Genomic DNA, 22,204 nt, shown 5'->3' with positions numbered 1-22,204 from the left:
GATGTTGTCAACATAGATTCCAATAATTGATGCTTTTGGAAGACTGCTATTTATTGTTGAGATCTGGCTGTAAGGTTAGATTCAGTGATATAGATATTCTTTCTAGATCAAGACAGGAGGGATATGTGGGGTTAGGAGCTTTGGAACATCCCGAGGAGGAGAAAATTCTGAACAAGTTCAAATTCTTCATTGATTTAATTTATTGAAGCCTCCGAACCATCTGCAGAGTACCTGTCATTCCTCAGGGAATCAAATTAGTCTGTGAGGACATTGTACTGACCTCTCGGGATCTGTGCGACAAGATGTGAGGTCTCGTTAATCTTTTCCCTTTCAGAGTTCGAGAGGGAGCAGCTGATGCAGGATGTGGGGACAGACAATGATCGGGAAATCTTGCCTCCTGCTGTTACTTCTGCAAGGTAATGAGATTATTTGCTCGGACAGATTTACATTTGATAGCCTTTGGCAAAGATTATTGAGCTCTGATTGGGAACGAATTCAGCTGTGAGCCAAAGTTCAAACTGACACCGAGTCCACTTCACCCATCACCCTGTGGTCAGTGATATACACCAACTCCCAGTCTGACAACAGAGGAGCACAGAGATCTTACAGTGGATATTGCAGAGCTAGAGGAGGTTACAGAGGTAGGGAGTGGAGAAGGGAGATGAAGGGATGGGAAAGAAATGATCATAAACTTGATTATCATAAAGTTGAAGCTTTGGTAACCAATGGAGATCGGTGAACAATGATCTAGTTGTGGAAGTAAGCCATGATAAAAACTGGGGAACGATGTTTACTCTGAATTGTCTGATTACAATTTTCTGTAATATCTGCCTTTTGCTGGTTTTTGTCAGACTCAACGCAGCAGTTCTTAGAATAGACACTTCCTGTCCCTCCTCAGTGAGCTGGAAACCTCAGTAAGGGTGCAAGATAACTAACAGAGAGAAGGACTGCAAGGCAGTTAGTGGGAAAGGTGTCAAACATTCAGTTCCATATTTATCTTTACTGTCAGCACATGCAGAGCTCAGGCTAGAGGCTCTTTGTTTGAGGGTTTCAGAGTGACTGCTGCGGTAGTGCTGAGCCTGGGGACAAGTTGGTCTCTAATGCTGTGCTGGAATCAACAATGTTGGGTTTGGATCTAAAATAATCCGGGAGACAATGAGGATCCAACAAAACCCCTTCGACAGTGAAGATCCAAAGAGTTTCATTAGACAAGAAGGATCCAACAGAGATTGCTAAGTGGGAGGGGGGGGGTCATGATGACAAATTTGGTTGAATTTTTTCGAAGAGGTGTGAGGGTCAGGGCAATGGTTTTGAGGTTATCTTCTTGGACTTCAGCCTTTTGAGAAGGTCAAGTTTGGGGGGACTGACAGCAAAGTTCCGAATGGATCTGGATTTATAATCAGCGGATTGGCCGGAAGCATAGGGTGATGGCTGAGGGGTGTTTTCTCAGCTGGAGGTCTGTGAGACTCGACAGGGCCCCATATCGGGGTCCTTGCTGTTTACGGTAACTATAAAGGATTCACACTTGAATGTTGAAGGGTTGATCAGTAATTTTGCAACGCTTGTATTGGGAGGATTGAAACTTGTGAGGACAACAGGCCTGGATGACAGGAGGGTTTAGACATATGCGTCAGATGGGCTGATCAGTGTCCATGGAGTTCAGTCCAGACAAATGTGAGGTGATGCATTTGCGCGGGACAAACAAATCAAAGAGATATGTGATGAATAACAGCACACTGGGAAACTCTGAGGGATCTTCGAGTGCATGTACACTGATCCCTTAAGGTAACAGAGTAGGTGGGTAAAGCAGTCAAGACATTCTTGGACCAATGCCGTTTTTTTTCATTCCTTCTGTTTTTATTCTGTTGTCAGTTTTGGTTTGGAGCTGTGAACTGGGTGTTCTGAGATGAGAATGACTTATGCACTTTGAAAGAGTTGGGGGTAAGTTATAGAGTCATAGAGATGTACAGCACGGAAACAGACCCTTCAGCCCAACTCATCCATACTGACCAGATAGAGTCGTGAAGACATAGAGATGTACAGCACAGAAACAGACCCTTCAGCCCAACTCATCCATACTGACTAGATAGAGCCATAGAGTCATAGAGATGTACAGCACGGAAACAGACCCTTCGGCCCAACTCATCCATACTGACCAGACAGAGTCATAGAGTCATAGAGACGTACAGCACGGAAACAGACCCTTCGGTCCAACCCGTCCATGCCGCCCAGATATCCCAACCCAATCTAGTCCCACCTGCCAGCACCCGGCCCATATCCCTCCAAACCCTTCCTATTCATATACCCATCCAACTGCCTCTTAAATGTTGCAATTGTACCAGCCTCCACTATATCCTCTGGCAGCTCATTCCATACACGTACCACCCTCTGTGTGAAAACGTTGCCCGTAGGTCTCTTTTATATCTTTCCCCTCTCACCCTAAACCTATACCCTCTCGTTCTGGACTCCCCCACACCAGAGAAAAGACTTTATCTATTTATCCTATGCATGCCCCTCATGATTTTGTAAACCTCTATAAGGTCACCCCTCAGTCTCCGACGCTCCAGGGAAAACAGCCCCAGCCTGTTCAGCCTCTCCCTGTAGCTCAGATCCTCCAAATCTGGCAACATCCTTGTAAACCTTGTCTGAATCCTTTCAAGGTTTCACAACATCTTTCCGATAGCAAGAGACCAGAATTGCTCGCAATATTCCAACAGTGGCCTAACCAATGTCCTGTACAGCCGCAACATGACCTCCCAACTCCTGTACTCAATACTCTGACCAATAAAGGAAAGCATACCAAACGCCGCCTTCACTGTCCTATCTACCTGCGACTCCACTTTCAAGGAGCTATGAACCTGCACTCCAAGGTCTCTTTGTTCAGCAACACTCCCTAGGACCTTACCATTAAGTGTATAAGTCCTGCTAAGATTTGCTTTCCCAAAATGCATCACCTCGCATTTATCTGGATTAAACTCTATCTGCCACTTCTCAGCCCATTGGCCCATCTGGTCCAGATCCTGTTGTAATCTGAGGGAACCCTCTTCGCTGCCCACTACACCTCCAATTTTGGGGTCATCTGAAAACTGACTAACTGTATCCTCTTATGCTCGCATCCAAATCATTTATGTAAATGATAAAACGTAGAGGAGCCAGCACCGATCCTTGAACTGTTTTGTGGTGAGATGAGGGTGCCGCTGATGACACAGGAAGAAGATCTGAAAGCTCTCTGCCTCATCTTCTGCGCCCGCTTCCAAAAGCACAAAGTGCAGGAAGCTGAGTATTGTCATTTTTACCAAAGTGAATCAAAATGTGTTCCTGTTAAACATTTTCTGTGGCTCCACACAATGGCCGCCTTGAGGATCTTTGATGAGGGGCCCTATTCTCTCCCTAGTTACCCTTTTGTCCTTAATATATTTGTAAAAACCCTTTGGATTCTCCTTAATTCTATTTGCCAAAGCTGTCTCATGTCCCCGTTTTGCCCTCCTGATTTCCCTCTTAAGTATACTCCTACTTCCTTTATACTCTTCTAAGGATTCACTCGATCTATCCTGTCTGTATCTGACATATGCTTCCTTCTCTTTCTTAACCAGACCCTCAATTTCTTTAGTCATCCAGCATTCCCTATACCTACCAGCCTTCCCTTTCACCCTGACAGGAATATACTTTCTCTGGATTCTTGCTATCTCATTTCTGAAGGCTTCCCATTTTCCAGCCGTCCCTTTACCTGCGAACATCTGCCTCCAATCAGCTTTTGAAAGTCCTTGCCTAATACCATCAAAATTGGCCTTTCTCCAATTTAGAACTTCAACTGGTCTATCCTTTTCCATCACTATTTTAAAAGGAATAGAATTATGGTCGCTGGCCCCAAAGTGCTCCCCACTGACACCTCAGTCACCTGCCCTGCCTCATTTCCCAAGCGTAGGTCAAGTTTTGCACCTTCTCTAGTAGGTACACCCACATACTGAATCAAAAAACTGTCTTGTCCACACTGAAGAAATTCCTCTCCATCTAAACCTTTAACACTATGGCAGTCCCAGTCGATGTTTGGAAAGTTAAAATCCCCAACCATAACCACCATATTATTCTTACTGATAGCTGAGATCTCCTTACAAAACTCTGCAACTTTCCATGTCCCAAAGAGCCATCTCCATTTTTCAGGTCTCCAGAAAACCAGGAGGTGATTAAAAGGCCAATGGGTGAAACAGTTGAACCTCATTTTTGTGATGATGGGAGTGAACGACGATCGAGGTCATTGGCCATTTCTCAGTGTGAAGCCAGCCTCTGACTCACAGTTGGTTTGCCAGGTATAAAGGGTGACTCTAACAACATGGACTCTGTGCCCAGGAACCTTCCTGTGCCATCGCCTCACCTGACGTATGGCATTTCCACGCTTGTGCCAGTCTGAGGAAGGGTCACTCAATCCAAAACTCTGATTTCTCATCAGACTAGCTGAGCTTTTCCAGCAATTTCTGTTTTTGTTTCTGATTTACATCATCGGTGGTTCTTTCGGTTTTTATTAGAGGAATATCAGTATTTAGCACTGGATAAACTGTAGATCCGCTCGGCCTGATATCCACTCCCTCTGTCCCTGGTACGCAGTGGCTACAGTGAGGACCATTTGCAGGGCACACAAGGAACTCTCCAAACTCTCCCCTCCTCCGAGGGGAATCCTGGGCACAGGGGTGGACAAATTCATTCTCCATTGGCTTATGGTCCTGAGGAGGAAGAGAGTTGATGCGTGTGGTGCTGGGAAAGCACATCCATCCGCCAAGTCAAAGGCCTCCAAGCCTTCCGTTTCTTCCTCTCCCGCTGACCCAACCAGTACCCTTCCAATGACTCACTCATTCGATCGGCTGAACTGCTCCTCACTCACAACAACCTCTCCTTCACTTCCTTCCAGACCAAAGGAGCAGCCGTGGGCACTCATGTGGGCACCTGCGTGGGTCCCCAGCTATGCCTGCCTCTTTGTTGGGTACATGGAACAGTCCATCTTCCGCAGCTCCATTCCCCACCTTTTCCTCCGCTACATCGATGACCGTATCGGCGCCGCCTCGTGCTCCCAACGAGGCGGTTAAACAGTGCACCAACTTCACCAACACCTTCCACCCCGGCCTCACGTTCCCCTGGACCATCTCGGACACCTCATTCCCCTTCCTGGGCTTCTCCATCTCCATTTCCGGCCACCAACTCAACACAGACATCTACTTCAGACCCACGGACTCCCACAGCTACCTGGATTACACCACGTTCCGCCCTGCCTCTTGTAAAAACGCTATCCCTCATTCCCAATTCCTCCACATCCATTCCCAGGAGGACCAATACCACCACAGGCTTCCCAGATGGCCTCCTTCTTCGAACACTGCAATCTCCCCTCCCACGATGCCATCTCCTCCACTTCCTGCACCTCTGCATTTTGAACCCCACCAAACTCTGGATACATCACGTCAACCTCCACCATTTACACCACCCACAAACAGATCCCACCACCAGGGATATATTGGCCTCCCCACTCCTATCTGCGTCCCATAGAGACCATTCCCTCTGCAAACCCCTCGATAGATCCACGCTCCCCCAACCTACCAGCCCTACACTCCCACACCTCCCCCCTCACCTCCATCCAAGGCCCCAAAGGATCCTTCCACCTCCGGCAGAGATTTTCCTGCACCTCCAAACACCTCATCTACTGTGTCCATTGCTCTCGATGTGGTCTCCTCTACATTGGGGAGACAGGACACCATTGCGGGATGTATCAGAGAACATCTCTGGGACACATGCACCAATCAACCCCACCGCCCTGTGGCTGAACACTTTAACTCCCCCTCCCACTCCCTCAAGGACATGCCAGCCCTGGGCCTCCTCCATTGCCCAACCCTAACCACCCGATGCCTGGAGGAAGAACGCCTCATCTTCAACCTTGGGACCCTCCAACTGCACGGGACCAAGATGGATTTCACCAGTTTCCTCATTTCCCCTCCCCCAACTTATCCCAGCTCCAACCCTCCAGCTTGGCACCCTTGCCCATCTTCCTTCCCACCTATCCACTGCACCCTCTTCTCCAACCCGCCACCACCTCCCTCACCTTCAGCTACCTTCCCCCCCCCCCCCCAGTCCCACTCAATAGACAACAGGTGCAGGAGTCGGCCATTCTGCCCTTTGAGCCTACACTCCTCTCCCATTTATCTCTCATCCCACCTTGGGCCCTGATGAAGGGCTTATGCCCGAAACGTGGATTCTCCTGCTCCTCGGATGCTGCCTGACCTGTTGCGCTTTTCCAGCGCCGCACTTTTCGACTCACGGTCCTGAGGAACCTCTTTAGTGAGGCCGGTCTTCCACCAACCACGTGCTGACTTATAAGCCAGGAAATGGGGGGGAGTGTTGGCCGAATGGGAATACCAGTGGAATGTTGACCCAGGTAATCTTCCGGGTCTCACATCCTGCCCCAGCAGATGGTGGAATTTGGATTCAATTTTTTGAAAAAATACCGGAATTGAGTCAAACGAAACTTTGGATTGGATTAGTTACAGTGTGGAAACAGGCCCTTCGGCCCAACAAGTCCACACCGACCCACCGAAGCGCAACCCACCCATTCCCCTACCCCTACATTTACCCCTCCACCTAACACTACGGGCAATTTAGCATGATTAGATTAGATTAGATTAGATTACTTACAGTGTGGAAACATGCCCTTCGGCCCAACAAGTCCACACCGACCCACTGAAGCGTACCCCACTCATTCCCCTACATTTACCCCTTTACCTAACACTAGGGGCAATTTGGCATTGCCAATTCACCTAACCTGCACATCTTTGGACTGTGGGAGGAAACCGGAGCACCCAGAGGAAACCCACGCAGACACGGGGAGAACGTGCAAACTCCACACAGTCAGTCGAGATTGGAGATTGTCAGAAAAAACCCCATCTGGTTCACGAATGACCTTTTAAGGAAGGGAAGCTTGCCTGGTCTGGCAGACATGTGACTCCAGACCCACAGTAAGGTGGCTGACTCCGAACTGGCATCTGCCCAGTTCAGGAAGGGCAGTAAATGCTGGTCTCATTGGCGAAGCCCCCACCCCGTGAATCAACACATGAAAAGGACAAGGAATGAGGAGCGCCCAGAAATCTCCCCCCTCTCACCATCACAAATCACTCCTTCGCCGAATCTTCCTGGATCTTCATGGTCGAAGGCAGCGATCCTCAAACCTTCTTGATTCAATAAAGCCCTTCCATGTGGGTGAGGAACTACAGACTCCCAGACTAATTTAGAACACAGATTAATATTCCAGGGTGCGGTGGGGAATCAGGGGATCAGCAAGAGGCCAGGAAAGGAGCAGCACAGAGATCCTGGGAGGTGGTCGAGGTGACAGAGGGCGGGGGATGACAGGGCCTGAAGGAGGCTACAGACATCAGGACAGACTGGAGGGGATGGACCATTACACAGACAGGGAGGGGTGGAGGGATGGAGGGGTTTACAGAGATAGGGAGGGGGTGGAGGGATGGAGGGGTTTACAGAGATAGGGAGGGGTTGTAGGGGCTGGAGGGGGTTACAGAGATAGGGAGGGGGTGTAGGGGCTGGAGGAGGTTACAGAGATAGGGAGGGGGCGTAGGGGCTGGAGGGGGTTACAGAGATAGGGAGGGTGCGTAGGGGCTGGAGGAGGTTACAGAGATAGGGAGGGGGCGTAGGGGCTGGAGGGGGTTACAGAGATAGGGAGGGGGCGTAGGGGCTGGAGGGGGTTACAGAGATAGGGAGGGGGCATAGGGGCTGGAGGGGGTTACAGAGATAGGGAGGGGGTGTAGGGGCTGGAGGGGGTTACAGAGATAGGGAGGGGGTGTAGGGGCTGGAGGAGGTTACAGAGATAGGGAGGGGGTGTAAGGATTGGAGGAGGTTACAGAGATAGGGAGGGGGTGTAGGGCCTGGAGGGGGTAACAGAGATAGGGAGGGGGTGTAGGGACTGGAGGAGGTTACAGAGATAGGGAGGGGGCGTAGGGGCTGGAGGGGGTTACAGAGATAGGGAGGGGGTGTAGGGGCTGGAGGAGGTTACAGAGATAGGGAAGGGGTGTAAGGATTGGAGGGGGTAACAGAGATAGGGAGGGGCTTGTGGTTCTGTTCGCCGAGCTGGGAGTTTTTGTTGCAAACGTTTCGTCCCCTTTCTAGGTAACATCCTCAGTGCTTGGGAGCCTCCTGTGAAGCGCTTCTGTGATGTTTCCTCCGACATTGATAGTGGCTTGTCTCTGCCGCTTCCGGCTGTCAGTTGCTGTCCGCTGCAGTGGCCGGTATATTGGGTCCAGGTCGATGTGTTTATTGATAGAATTTGTGCATGAGTGCCATGCCTCTAGGAATTCTCTGGCTGTTCTCTGTTTGGCTTGCCCTATAATAGTAGTGTTGTCCCAGTCGAATTCATGTTGTTTGTCATCTGTGTGTGTGGCTGCTAAGGATAGCTGGTCGGGTCCTACCACAAAGAATGCTTCCGCCTGGGAACCCTCCACCCACAAGGGATGAACTCAAATTTCTCCAGTTTCCTCATGTCCCCTCCCCCCACCTTGTCTCAGTCGATTCCCTCGAACTCAGCACCGCCCTCCTAACCTGCAATCTTCTTCCTGACCTCTCCACCCCCACCCCACTCCGGCCTATCACCCTCACCTTGACCTCCTTCCACCTATCACATCTCCATCGCCCCTCCCCCAAGTCCCTCCTCCCTACCTTTTATCTTAGCCTGCTGGACAACACTCTCCTCATTCCTGATGAAGGGCTCTGGCCCAAAACGTCGACTCTCCTGCTCCTTGGATGCTGCCTGACCTGCTGCGCTTTTCCAGCACCACCCTTTGCGACTCTGATCTCCAGCATCTGCAGTCCCCACTTTCTCCCTCGATGATTTCTAACTTTGCTGAAAATGTGTTGCTGGAAAAGCGCCGCAGGTCAGGCAGCATCCGAGGAGCAGGAGATTCGACGTTTCAGACATAAGCCCTTCTTCAGGAATGATTTACAATGATTTCTAACTATGCCTATTACAGCGCCACATTGTAATACTGCCCTCAAACCATTGTGAGGCGCTGTTGCCCCACTTTGTGAGGAGAATTCCCATTGAGTAGACAGCAAGGTTAACAGAGCACCCCTGAGATAGAAGTGGGAGGGCACAAAGTGTGGTGCGGAAATTGATGGCAAACTCCACGTGTGCGTGGCCTGGAACTACTTTATCGCCAAATCTTCCTAATTCCAACCCGTCACCCACATTTAGATTAAACCTACGTGCACACTTTGTCTGCAAGACCTTCCGACCCCATTCTCAGGTTCCTGTCTTTGCCTATTGTGATTATAATTGTAATAATTGTGTCATACAGCCCTTCGGTCCAACCAGTCCATACTGGACATAATCCCAAACTAATCTCGTCCCACCTGCCTACACTTGGCCCCTATCCCTCCAAACTTTCCCTGGTTCAGGCCCTTCTCCAGATGTCTTTTGCACGTTGCTAGTGTACCCCTTTGCACCTCTTCCTTAGAAAGTTCATTTTATACATGAACCACTCTCTGTAAAACATCGTTCCTCACGTCTTTTTTTAAATCTTGCTCCGTTCACTGTACCCTCTCGTCCTGAACTTCCCCACCCCGAGGAAAAGACACCTTAGCTACACCCCTCCTGGTCATCCCCTCAACCTCCTGCACTCCAGTTAAAAACAAAACCCAGCCTCTCCGGCCTCTCCTCACGGCTCCAACCCTCCACCCTCCTGGTAAATCTCTTCCTAACATTCTGCAGCGTATTAATATCCTTCCTAAAACAGGAACTGTACACATTACTCCTGAAGAGATCTCACCAACATCCTGTACAACCTCAATGTAATGTCCCAACTCCGACCCTCAAAGGTCTGGTTAATGAAGACAAGGCGTGCTAAAGGCCTTTTGAAATACCCTATCCACATGTGATGTAATCTTCAAAGAATTATATACTGAACCCCTGCTTGTTCTGCAACACGGCCTATGGCCCTACGTGTAATTGTGTAAGTTGTGTCCTTGTCTGTTTGATCAGAATGTGAGATTGTCAGCATGCTCCATTCTCCCCAGCTGGACAACTGTAATATTGACCTGAACCAGTGACATGGTTCAAAGTGAGTTTTCTCCAAGTGGACACATTCCCTCTTCCAGGAGAGAGTTGAGGAACTGCAGATGCTGGAGATCAGAGCTGAAAAATGTGTTGCTGGAAAAGCGCAGCAGGTCAGGCAGCATCCGAGGAGCAGGAGAATCGACGTTTGGGGCATAAGGAAATCCTGAAGAAGGGCTTATGCCCGAAACGTCGACTCTCCTGTTCCATGGATGCTGCCTGACCTGCTGCGCTTTTCCAGCAACACATTTTTCAGCAACACATTCCCTCTTCCCCCCAGCACTACCAGCTGTTGGGATGGTTCGATACTCGGCACTGTTACGTTGGTCCTGAGTATTGGAAGACATCACAAACCTGTCTCTCTCTCTCTCTCTCTCTCTCTTCAACAGAGAGAGAATTGTCATGGTGCAGCACTGCGTCCCACCCAACCCCCTGTAACCATGTCTAACCCACCTCGCCTACACATCACTCACCACTATGGATAATTTAGTGTGAAGATTAAAGAGGTGCTGGAAAAGCACAGCAGGTCAGGCAGCATCGGAGGGAGCAGGAAAATCGCTGGCTTGGGCAAAAGCCCTTCATCAGGACTCTCAGCTCCAGCACCCACTCCTACCGAGCTGATTTTAACCTTACGATAATTTAGCAATTCACCCTAACCCGCACATCTATGGACTGTAGGAGGAGCTGAAAATGTGTTGCTGGAAAAGCACAGCAGGTCAGGCAGCATCCTAGGAGCAGGAGAGTCGATGTTTCAGGCATGAGCCCTTCTCCAGGGAAGAGGAAACAGGAAGAAACTCAGGCAGTGGCAAATGTGCAAACTCCACACAAGCAGTCACCCAAGGCTGGAATCGAACCTGAGTCCCTAGCACTGTGAGGCAGCAGTGCTAACCACTTGTCTAATGGCTACTCTCCTTCCAAATGTGGACAGAATAATCCAGGATACTGTTCTCCATTGCCAGGATTGATATTCCTGAAGGTTACACAGTCATAGAGATGTACAGCACGGAAACAGACCCTTCGGCCCAACCCTCCATGCCGACCAGATATCCCAACCCAATCTAGTCCCACCTGCCAGCACCCGGCCCATATCCCTCCAAACCCTTCCTATTCATATACCCATCCAAATGCATCTTAAATGTTGCAATTGTACCAGCCCCCACCACTTCCTCTGGCAGCTCATTCCATACACACACCACCCTCTGTGTGAAAAAGTTGCCCCTTAGGTCTCTTTTATATCTTTCCCCTCTCACCCTAAACCTATGCCCCTCTAGTTCTGGACTCCCCCACCCAAGGGAAAAGACCTTGTCTATTTACCCTATCCATGCCCCTCATAATTTTGTAAACCCCTATAAGGTCACCCCTCAGCCTCAGATGCTCCAGGGAAAACAGCTCCAGCCTGTTCAGCCTCTCCCTGTAGCTCAGATCCTCCAACCCTGGCAACATCCTTGTAAATCTTTTCTGAATCCTTTCAAGTTTCACAGCATCTTTCCGATAGGAAGGAGACCAGAATTGCACACAATATTCCAACAGTGGCCTAACCAATGTCCTGTACAGCCGCAACATGACCTCCCAACTCCTGTACTCAATACTCTGACCAATAAAGGAAAGCATACCAAATGCCGCCTTCACTATCCTATCTACCTGCAACTCCACTTTCAAGGAGCCCACCCAGACCCATTCCCCTTCACCTAACACTACGGGCAATTTAGCATGGCCAATTCACCTGACCCGCACATCTTTGGACTGTGGGAGGAAACCGGAACACCCGGAGGAAACCCACACAGACACGGGGAGAACATGCAAACTACACACAGTCAGTCGCCTGAGGGTGAAATCAAACCCAGGTCCCTGTTGCTGTGAGGCAGCAGTGCTGACCACTGTGCCACCGTGCCAAGGGGGGGGGGGTCACCCGGCTGGTTTTGGAGTTGAGGGGTACGGCTTATGGGGAAAGACTGAGCAGACTGGGATTATATTCATTGGAATTCAGAAGATTGAGGGGGAATCTTATAGAAATATATAAAATAATGAAGAGCATCGATCAAATCGAAATAGGATATTTCCACTGATAGGTGAAAGGAGACAAAAAGGCATGGCCTCACCATTAGAGGAAGCAGGTTTAGAATGAACTGAGAAGGGACTTCTTCACCCAGAGGGTTGTTAATCGATGGAATTCCATGCCCAGGGAAGTAGTTGACGCTACTTCAGTCATCACTTTTAAAGCTAAGGTAGGTGAAAACGTGGGGAAGGTGAGCTGAGTCCATGAAAGGATTAGCCATGATCTTATTGAGTGGCTGTGCAGGCTCAAAGGGGACAAATGGCCTCCTCCTGCTCCTAGTTCATGTCCCCATGAAATCAGTGTGTGGTAAAAACATCCCCCTTTGCTCAGCCATCACAGCACAATTTCAATGCTGCGATAGAATCCCCGAAATACTGTCCTCCCAAGAGGAGAGAGTGAGGACTGCAGAAACTGGAGATCAGGGTGGAAACCTGTGACGCTGGAATACCACAGTCAGTCAGGCAGTATCCAAGGGGCAGGAGAGTCAATGTTCAGGGCATTCCTGCACCGCGTTTTTCAGTCCTTCCATGATAGTCTGCCCTGTCTCCTGGACGGGGAGCGGACTCTGTCAAGCCCATTGAAGGGAAACCGCAGTGGGGAGGGGCTTCAGTAATACTGCAGGCCCCTTTACACACGTGGTGTGTGTGTCTGCTCAGAAACAAACCCTGAGACAGAGAGAGGGAGCCCTTCCTGATGAAGGGCTTTTACCCAAAAGGTCTACTCTCCTGCTCCTCGAACACTGCCTGACCTGCTGTGCTTTTCCAGCACCACTCTAATCTTGACTCTAATCTCCAACATCTGCCTAGCTGGAGCAAGGCAGGCAGAACGAGGGAAAACTCCGAATCCCAGAGGAGATTCATTGAACCAGTTATCCGAATAATCAATTATCCAAACAAAATACTGTCCACCGTCTCGTTTGGATAATCGAGGTTCCTCTATATTAAAATTCCATTACGCTGTGTTGGGGTGGCATGGTGGCTCAGTGGTTAGCACTGCTGCCTCCCAGCGCCAGGGACCCAGGTTCGATTCCCGACTCAGGCGACTGACTGTGTGGAGTTTGCACGTTCTCCCCGTGTCTGTGTGGGTTTCCTCCAGGTGCTCCAGTTTCGTCCCACAGTCCAAAGATATGCAGGTCAGAGTGAACTGGCCGTGCTAGGTGCATTAGTCAGGGGTGAATGTAGGGGAATGGGTCTGGCTGGATTGCTCTTCGGAGGGCTGGTGTGGACTTGTTGGGCCGAAGGGCCTGTCTCCACACTGTAGGGAATCTGATCTAATCCATGGTACACAAAGGTTTGAAGGCCCTCTCCCCTGGGAGACAGGAGTTGGGTTATATGTGCCAAATGCTACTTCTGATGGGATGGTGAGTGTCTATCTGGTCTGCGTGCATATCTAAGTAATGTTAGTCCTTTTGTCTGTCAAGTTAGTAAAACTACGAGGCCTATATGCTCTAAATAAGTTAAAAATTCTACCTTTTACTTCATAAAAGCCTGATGAATTGTGCGATTTGTTTACTATTTACTGGTCTGTGTTTCACTCACTCACGCAATACCATGGAAGCGCTGTGTCTCCAAGGGACAATGGCCCAGTTAGAAAGGTATTTAACAGGTACTTACTAATCAGGGAATCTATTCAGGTCCAGGAGATGAGAGGTAAGGCCTGGTTCATGTTATAATGTTTCGTGGTGATTTAATGGGGACAGCTGCTCAGCGGTAACTTTGCCTGAACACAGAATAGAGCAAAAGGCTGATAGGGTGTGAAACATAGTAATGTGTTTGTAAGGGTTGTTTTAGTTAGAAAGAGTTGCTTGAATTTGGTCCATCTTATGATAGTGAAATAGAATCTAGAATTTTATGAACGAATGAATAGAACCGTGTTATAGTGAACAACGGCTGAGTGAAGGGTTATGAATTGGTGAACGGGAACCCGGTGTTAATGAATAAAGCATGCTGTTGAGTGGTTTAGTAAAGATTACCTAAAACACAATATCTCACAGTCCCCCCCTTTGATTCCACTGACATCTTTCGAACAGAATCACACAATTCCTATCCTGGCTTACAGACTTTTGACAGATTGGAAACTAGCCTTTACAAAAAGCAAACATGCACAGTTGGCGTTACAGTAACAAGCATCATGGGGTCAGTCAGTCTGGTCCCATTGTACTGTGAGGGGTCCATCAGGGTGTGGGAGGCATGAATCCAGACCTCCTAACCTCAGCCCTGGGGGTCCTGCCCACTTCCCACCTGGGGGGGGATCCTTCTGGGTCTTTTTCACAGGAACCCACTCACCCCAGTGTGAGGTCGGGACCTCCGTCTGGCAGGGCTGATGCCCAGGGAGGAAGCAGACCGCACAGCCTCGGTTAGTACTTTGTGTGGGACGATACTGTGAGAAACGAAGCTCACTCACTGCAATAATTTCAGTGCAAGACAAGATCTGAATCAGCCGTGCTCTTTATTTCACACTTGCAAGTGGGTGTGATGTCCACAAGGTAGGGACAAAAACACACACCGAATTCAACAAATACTCGATATTTATACAATGGTTCCTATTTTTTTTTATCTCATTACTCCCTCCCCTGTTGACATCTCCCACTTCCCTAAGACCGGGACCCATTGCTCCTGTTTATCTCTTGCCTTACCCGGCCTGGTCTGTGACAAAACGCTTATTCCTGGCCTCACAAGGCCGTTTGACCTCATCCCGCTGTGGGTCATGGTTAGGCCTATCCTTTCCTTACCATTATCTGCTCCCTCCATCTGTGCTGCCCTCTCATACAGATCATTAAGACCCTTTTAATTGGGGTTTGTTCCTGTGTTTCTGTCACAGTGGGATACAGATGTTTATACCGACTGTTTGTACAGGCGTATCTAGCTGAACTGCCGCCCCTCACAGCACCTTATCTAGTCGCCTGTAACATCTACCATGGTTTTACAGTCCCGTTTATTTCTTGCATACATTTTTAGCGAATACAAACAAACAATTATGTATTTCCTCCACATAGTTTCCATTCTTGTTGACTCAGCTCTTGGCTGAAACAATTACACACTGGTGTGAGTTCATTTACTTTTATATAATCAATTATAATTGCAGAAGGGACATTAATTTACCGATATCCCACGACAATGACAGTCTGCAACACACCGGGAGCCTGTGTAAACATCAGCGGCCTGATCCTCCGCTGTCCTGCAGGCTTCAGTCACAGCCCGTAATTCTGAGGGCTGTATCGGCTTCCCAATACCAAGACAGGTGTGGCATGGCGTGACAGGATTTCCCATGATCCCTTTCACAGGGCCACACTGGGCTGTTAGAGCTACTGTGGGTTTTAAATTCAAGTCCCTTTTTCCTGCTTGGTACAAGGTAGAGGTGTTTTGTCAGAGTGGTGGGTTCCATTTTCAGTTCCCTGGAGTTATCCTTGTCTGTAGTCCAACACTTTAATTCTACCCTTTGTAGGGTCCTGATGGACCACATTACCTATCCCTCATAGGTAATATAAAGAGGGATTCAGCTGGGTGAGGATATCCATCCTGAGGAGCAGCTGGTCAACAATCCAACTATTACGAACCTGCGGGAGCAGAATTCAAGATGTATGGGATTGGTCAAAGTTAAAAATCGCTCCGAAAGCTAGTGCTTCCAATTAAACCTGTTGGACTATAACCTGGTTTTGTGTGGTTTTTAACTTTGTCCACCCCAGTCCAACACCGGCATCTCCAAATCATGGGACTGGTCAGTTTGATTTCAACCCTGTCAGCTCTTGCTCCATGAGCTGTCCTCACTGTCCCATCAAGAGGGAGTTTGCTCTCTGGGGCAGGCAGGTCAAATCTGCTCCTGTGCGCAAACGTCCAGGTTCCCGCCCTCATGTTCCCATACAGCCCATTCCCCCCTCTGCTAGCAGAAAGCCAGGAGGAGGGTCAAAGGGTGAGCTCTTTCAGTTCTTTGTCAACGTTAGCCATTCCTTACTCCCAGCCTCCACGCTCTCCTCTTCCTCGTTAGACAATTTCTTTCTTTTTCCCCTTTGGCCCAGTGACCTTCCTTCCCAGAGAAGTGACACTTCCCTGGTCTTTGGTCTTTGGCCTTCCGAGCGTTACCGTGGGTCTGCTTCATCCGTTCTGCCTGAAGGGTTCACCATGTGGCACCCATGTTTCCGTTCAGCCAGTTGGTCCACTAAGTCACAGTAACTCGTCCCCCCTCCCAATCCCACTCCGGTCTGGTGGGCTTTAACATTTTCCTGAGCTCAGGTTGGAGTCCGGCCGCTAAAGTAGGCCTCAGTAGGCCGTAATTGCAACCTTCAAACTCCTTGGCGCCTTTGGGATTCCTGTATTTGCACCCCGCCTCAGGGATTTCCCCATAACCGGTCTCGTCTTTCCCATCTCTTCATTGGGCTCTTCTTTGGGTGAGGCTTTTCTTTCAACCACTTTGTCTCGATTCTCAAGGGTCAGAGGTCACTGCATGTATTTCAGTCTGCAGTATCAGCGCAACCACCTCAGAGCCATCTTCTAATCTCTGCCTGACCATCTTTCAATCTTTACTTTCCTGGTTGTAAAAACGATACCGGGGGTACACTAGGCCTCCTTGCTTTCCTTGCTAGAGTTCCTCTTGCTTCCCAGGGCAATAGCTTTGTCTCTCTGAGTCACTTCCTGGATGTCTCAGGTGGTCGGGTACAAATTCTGTGCGGGCTTGGGGAACGGGGGAAGAAACCGACAGGATTGTTATCGCATCCTCCTGTTTCTTGTTCCCTTTTTCAAGCCCCTGACCTTTCTGCAGCTGTTCATGTGCTGCGTTTCACTGCTTTTTAAGTTAGATTACTTCATGATCATGGGCTGATCAGGCTATGACTTCATTTCTCCAGTGAATTCATCCCATAAACGCAAGGGATCATTTAATTCTGCCTTTATTTTTCTGTCGGGCATTTATTTCCCCCAGACCCAATTAATACGTAATTGGTTCCGTGGAGACGTGATGGGGAAGATATTGTTTCCGATATTGACAGCTATTCAACAGGAGCTTGGTCTAAACGCTGCTTGGAGCAAAGGCTTGTGAAAAACGAAGCTCTCACACTTCAATAAGTTCAGTCCGAGACAAGCTCTGAATCAGGAGTGTCCTTTATTTTACTCTTGCAAGAGGGTGTGATGTCCACTGTCTGTCTACAAGGCAAAGGACTCACACACTGAATTCAACGAAGACTCAATATTTATATAATTTGGTTCCTATATTGTTTTTATCTCATTGCCCCTCCCCTGTTGACATCTCCCACTTCTCTAAGACCGGGACCCATTGCTCCTGTTTATCTCTTGCCTTACCCGGCCTGGTCTGTGACAAAATGCTTATTCCTGGCCTCACAAGGCCGTTTGACCTCATCCCGCTGTGGGTTATTGTTAGGCCTATCCTTTCCTTACCATTATCTGCTCCCCCCATCTGTGCTGCCCTCTCATACAGATCATTAAGACCCTTTTAATTGGGGTTTGTTCCTGTGTTTCTGTCACAGTGGGAAACAGATGTTTATACCAACTGTTTGTACAGGCGTATCTAGCTGAACTGCCTCCCCTCACAGCACCTTATCTAGTCGCCTGTAACATCTACCATGGTTTTGCAGTCCCGTTTCCTTCTTGCATACATTTTTAGCTAATACAAAAACAATTATGTATTTTCTCCACGTAGTTTCCATTCTTGTTGACTCAGCTCTTGGCTAAAACAATTACACACTGGTGTGAGTTCATTTACTTTGTATAAGTAATTCTAATTGCAGACGTAACACTACTTTACCTATATCCCACAGACTGATAAGGTGTGAAAATGCAGTAATGTGTTTGAAAGGGTTTTAAATTTGAATAGTAAAATAAACTACAAAACCGCAGTTTTATGAATGAATGAATAGGACGGTGTTATAGTGAACAACGCGTGAGTGAAGGGTTATGAGTGGATGAACAGGAACCCGGTGTTAATGAATATAGCATGCTGTTGAGTGATTTAGTAAAACATAATATCTCACAATTATTAATGATTAGATTGCAGAATACTTGGAAATCCTGATAAAATAGGGTTGAGTCAGCATGGCTTTGTTATGGTGAGGGTGTGCCTGACACATTTGTTAGAATTCTTTGAGGAAGCAAATTAGACAAAGGAAGCAAATCCCCCAATATCATTTATTGCATCCGTTGCTCCTGATGCGGTCTCCTCTACATTGGGGAGACTGGACATCTCCTAGCAGAGCACTTTAGGGAACATCTCCGGGACACCTACACCAATCAACCACACTGCCCCGTGGCCCAACATTTCAACTCCCCCTCCCACTCTGCCAAGGACATGGAGGTCCTGGGCCTCCTTCACCACCGCTCCTTCACCACCAGACGCCTGGAGGAAGAACGCCTCATCTTCCGCCTCGGAACACTTCAACCCCAGGGCATCAATGTGGACTTCAACAGTTTCCTCATTTCCCCTTCCCCCACCTCACCCCAGTTCCTACCTTCCAGCTCAGCACTGTCCCCATGACCTGTCCTACCTGCCTATCTCCCTTGCCACCTACCCACTCCACCCTCCTCCCTGACCTATCACCTCCATCCCCTCCCCCATCCACCTATTGTACTCTTTGCTTCTCCCCAGCCCCATTCCCCTCCCATTTATTTGTCCTTCCCGGAGGTTCCCTGCCTCAATTCCTGAGGAAGGACTCCATCCCGAAACATTGATTTGCCTGCTCCTCGGATGCTGCCTGACCTGCTGTGCTTTTCCAGCACCACTCTAACCTAGACTCTGATTCCCAAAAAGTGCAGTCCTCTCTTTTACCAAAGGAGAAACTGTGAACAACATCTATTCAGGTTTTCAGAAGGTTTTTAACAAGGTGCCACACAGGATGCTGTGAATTAAAGTGAGTCCATGGTGTTTCAGGGCAAGGTATTGGTTTGGGTAGAGGATTGGCTGATTGGCAGAAGCCAGAGAGTGAGAATAAAAGGATCTTTTTCAGGATGACAACTGGTTAATTCCCACAAGGGTCCGTGTTGGGACCACCACTATCCACATCCTAGGTTGATGATCTGGATGTAGGAAATGAGGACGTTGCTGTTATATTTGCGGATGACACAAAAATCGAGGGGCAGGTTGTGTTGAGGAAGTGGAGAGGTTGGTCGGCAAGTGGACACAGAAGTGACATTGTGGGAGACTGTGAGGTTAGTGCGAAAGGCTTTGGCAATCTGAGGCACAGAGAGACTTGGGAGATATTTCAGTCTTGGCAGGCGTTGAATCGAAAAGTGTGGCACCGGAAAAGCACAGCAGGTCAGGCAGCATCCGAGGAGCAGAAGTGTTGACATTTCGGGCATCAGTCCTTCATCTCCTGCTCTTCAGATGCTGCCTGGCCTGCTGCATTTTTCCAGCACCACGCTTTTTCAACTTTGACTAAAAAGGCTTGAAGTATGAGGATTGGTTCAGGGCTCTGGGGCTGTACTCAACGGAATTTAGTTGGACGGGTGGGGGGGCGTCTGATTGAAACTTCAGAACACTGAGGGACCTGGAAAGAGTGGACGTGGATAAGATGTTTTCACAAGGAGGAGAGGCCAGGGTGTGATGGCACAGCCTCAGACGCTCCTGAGATGAGGAAGGATCTCTTCAGAGAGTGGTCAATCCGTGGAACGCATTGTCGCAGAGTGCTGTAGGGGCCAAGTCATTGAGACAGAGATAGATTAGTTCTTGATCAGTAAGGGGATCAAGTGTTAGAGAGAGAAGGCAGAGGGTGGAGTGGATACGTGGCAAGGGAGATAGGTAGGTAGGACAGGTCATGAGGACGGTGCTGAGCTGGAAGGCAGGGTGAAATGATGGGGCGGTTTTGATGAGCTGAATGACCTAATTCTATCAGCGCAGCACGGTGGCTCAGTGGTTAACACTGTTGCCTGACAGCACCAGGAACCCGGGGTTGATTCCAGCCTGTCTGTGTGGACTTTGCACATTCTCCCTGGGTTTACTTCAGCTGCTCCGGTTTCCTCCCACAAGCCAAAAATGTGCAGATTACGTGAATTGGCCATGCTAAATTGCCCGTGGTGTTGAGGGATGTGTAGGTTAGCTGCATTAGTCAGGAGGAAATGCAGAGTATGAGGGGAATGGGTCTGATGGGTTACTCATCGCAGGGTCGGTGTGAACTTGTTGGGCTAAATGGCCTGTGTCCACACTATAGGAATTCTATGTCTTATCTCATCCTAAATCTGAATGATGCTGGAGACCCCTGACCATATGATGGTCAGTTTTGATTTGACCCACATCTCTCTGTGACCCAGCAAAACAACGTATAATCCCATTCCAGCTCCTGGGCACAGTGTCATGGTGAACTGAACAACACTGGCTCCAGGGTCAGAACCAACCTGGTCCAAGGATGTATTGATGTAAGAGTAATGATTGGTCAGTGGAGGCAGTTTTAAACGGTGTTTGGATTTGACAGTGATCTCCAACACCCCCAACAAACCCCAAACCCTCCCATGAATACCAACCTTGAACTGGATGTGCTGGTAAATTTCTGCCCAGATACCGCCCTCTGATTGGATATACTGCTGTTCCCTGCCCAGATACCGCCCTCTGATTGGATATACTGTTGTTCTCTGCCCAGATACCGCCCACTGATTGGATATCCTGTTGTCACCTGGCGAGATACCACCTTCTGATTGGATATCCTGTTGTTCCCTGCTCAGATACCGCCATCTGATTGGATATCCTGTTGTTCTCTGCCCAGATACCGCCCTCTGGTTGGATACACTGTAGTTCCCTTCCAAGATACCGCCATCTGATTGGATATCCTGTTGTTCCCTGCACAGATACCGCCCTCTAATTGGACATCCTGTTGTAAGAGATACCGCCCACTGATTGGATAGCCTGTTGTTTCCTGCTCAGATACCGCCCTCTGATTGGATGTCCTGTTGTTCCATGCACAGATACCGCCCACTGATTGGATATCCTATTGTTCCCGATCCAGATACCACCCACTGATTGGATATCCTGTTGTTCTCTACCCAGATACCTCCCTCTGATTGGATAGCCTATTGTTCCCGACCCAGATACCGCTCTCTGATTGGATATTCTGTTGTTCCCTGCCCAGATACCGCCCTCTGATTGGATGTCCTATTGTTCTCTGCCCAAATACCGCCCACTGATTGGATATCCTATTATTCTCTGCCCAGATACCGCTCTCTGATTGGATATCCTGTTGTGCCCTTCCAAGATACCGCCCACTGATTGGATATCCTGTTGTGCCCTGCACAGATACCGTCCTCTGATTGGATATCCTGTTGTTCCCTGCCCAGATACCGCCCTCTGATTGGATATCCTGTTGTTCCCTGCACAGATACAGCTCTCTGATTGGATATCCTATTGGTGCGCGCTCGGATACCGGTCGCTGATTGGTCGAGAGCTCGGGCGCGGCGGTTTATTGTGGAGGAAGCAGAATCATAAAGGTGTGTGACGTCACATCCTCTGCCAACGGGTCACAGGAAATAACAGAAACAGGTAAGAATTTACATTTTCCTTTAGAGCCTATGGATATCATGTACACCCTATAGACACTATATAGATCTCGTGTACATCCTAAAATGCCCCTATAGATCCCGTGTGCCTCCCCGTAGTTATCCTACAGATACCCTATAGAACCAAGATACTCTATAGATACCTATACATCCTGTATGCTACCTATAGACACTGTATGCTAACTATATAGATACCCTACAGACGCTGTATGCTACCCATAGACACCCTATAGATCCTGTATGCTAACTATATAGATACTTGATACACCCTGTATGCTACCTTTTGACCCTGTATGCTAACTATATCGATACCCTATAGACCCTGTATGCTAACTATATAGATACCCTATAGACCCTGTATGCTAACTATAGACACCATACAGACCCTGGATACTCCTGGCGGATACCCTACAGACCTGTACACTCCTGACAGACCCCGTGTGCTCCCTATAGGCACCCGTGGATGCCTGAGATAGACTCTGCAGTTGTCAGGAAGGGTCGCTGGACCCAAATCATTCAGCCTGAGTTCCCTGCACAGATGCTGCCAGACCTGCTGAGCGTCTCCAGCAA

The 22,204-nt window shown here is 48.8% G+C and overlaps 1 protein-coding gene across 1 annotated transcript in view; it reads left to right on the top strand.

The window, feature by feature from the left end:
* Window positions 1–343: 343 nt before the first annotated feature.
* Window positions 344–22,204, top strand: part of rabac1 (Rab acceptor 1 (prenylated)) — a 49,513-nt gene continuing 27,652 nt past the window's right edge. Inside the window, exons 1-2 of the mRNA XM_060852738.1 lie at window positions 344–416; window positions 21,457–21,617. The gene's annotated coding sequence lies outside the window, so the exon portion shown is untranslated. The remainder of the gene's footprint in view (window positions 417–21,456; window positions 21,618–22,204) is intronic.

Source organism: Hemiscyllium ocellatum, chromosome 38, assembly GCF_020745735.1.
Source record: "Hemiscyllium ocellatum isolate sHemOce1 chromosome 38, sHemOce1.pat.X.cur, whole genome shotgun sequence".
Classification (NCBI taxonomy): Eukaryota; Metazoa; Chordata; class Chondrichthyes; order Orectolobiformes; family Hemiscylliidae; genus Hemiscyllium; species Hemiscyllium ocellatum.
The sequence above is the reverse complement of the archived record's forward strand: the minus strand, read 5'-3'. Positions and strand labels throughout refer to the sequence as shown.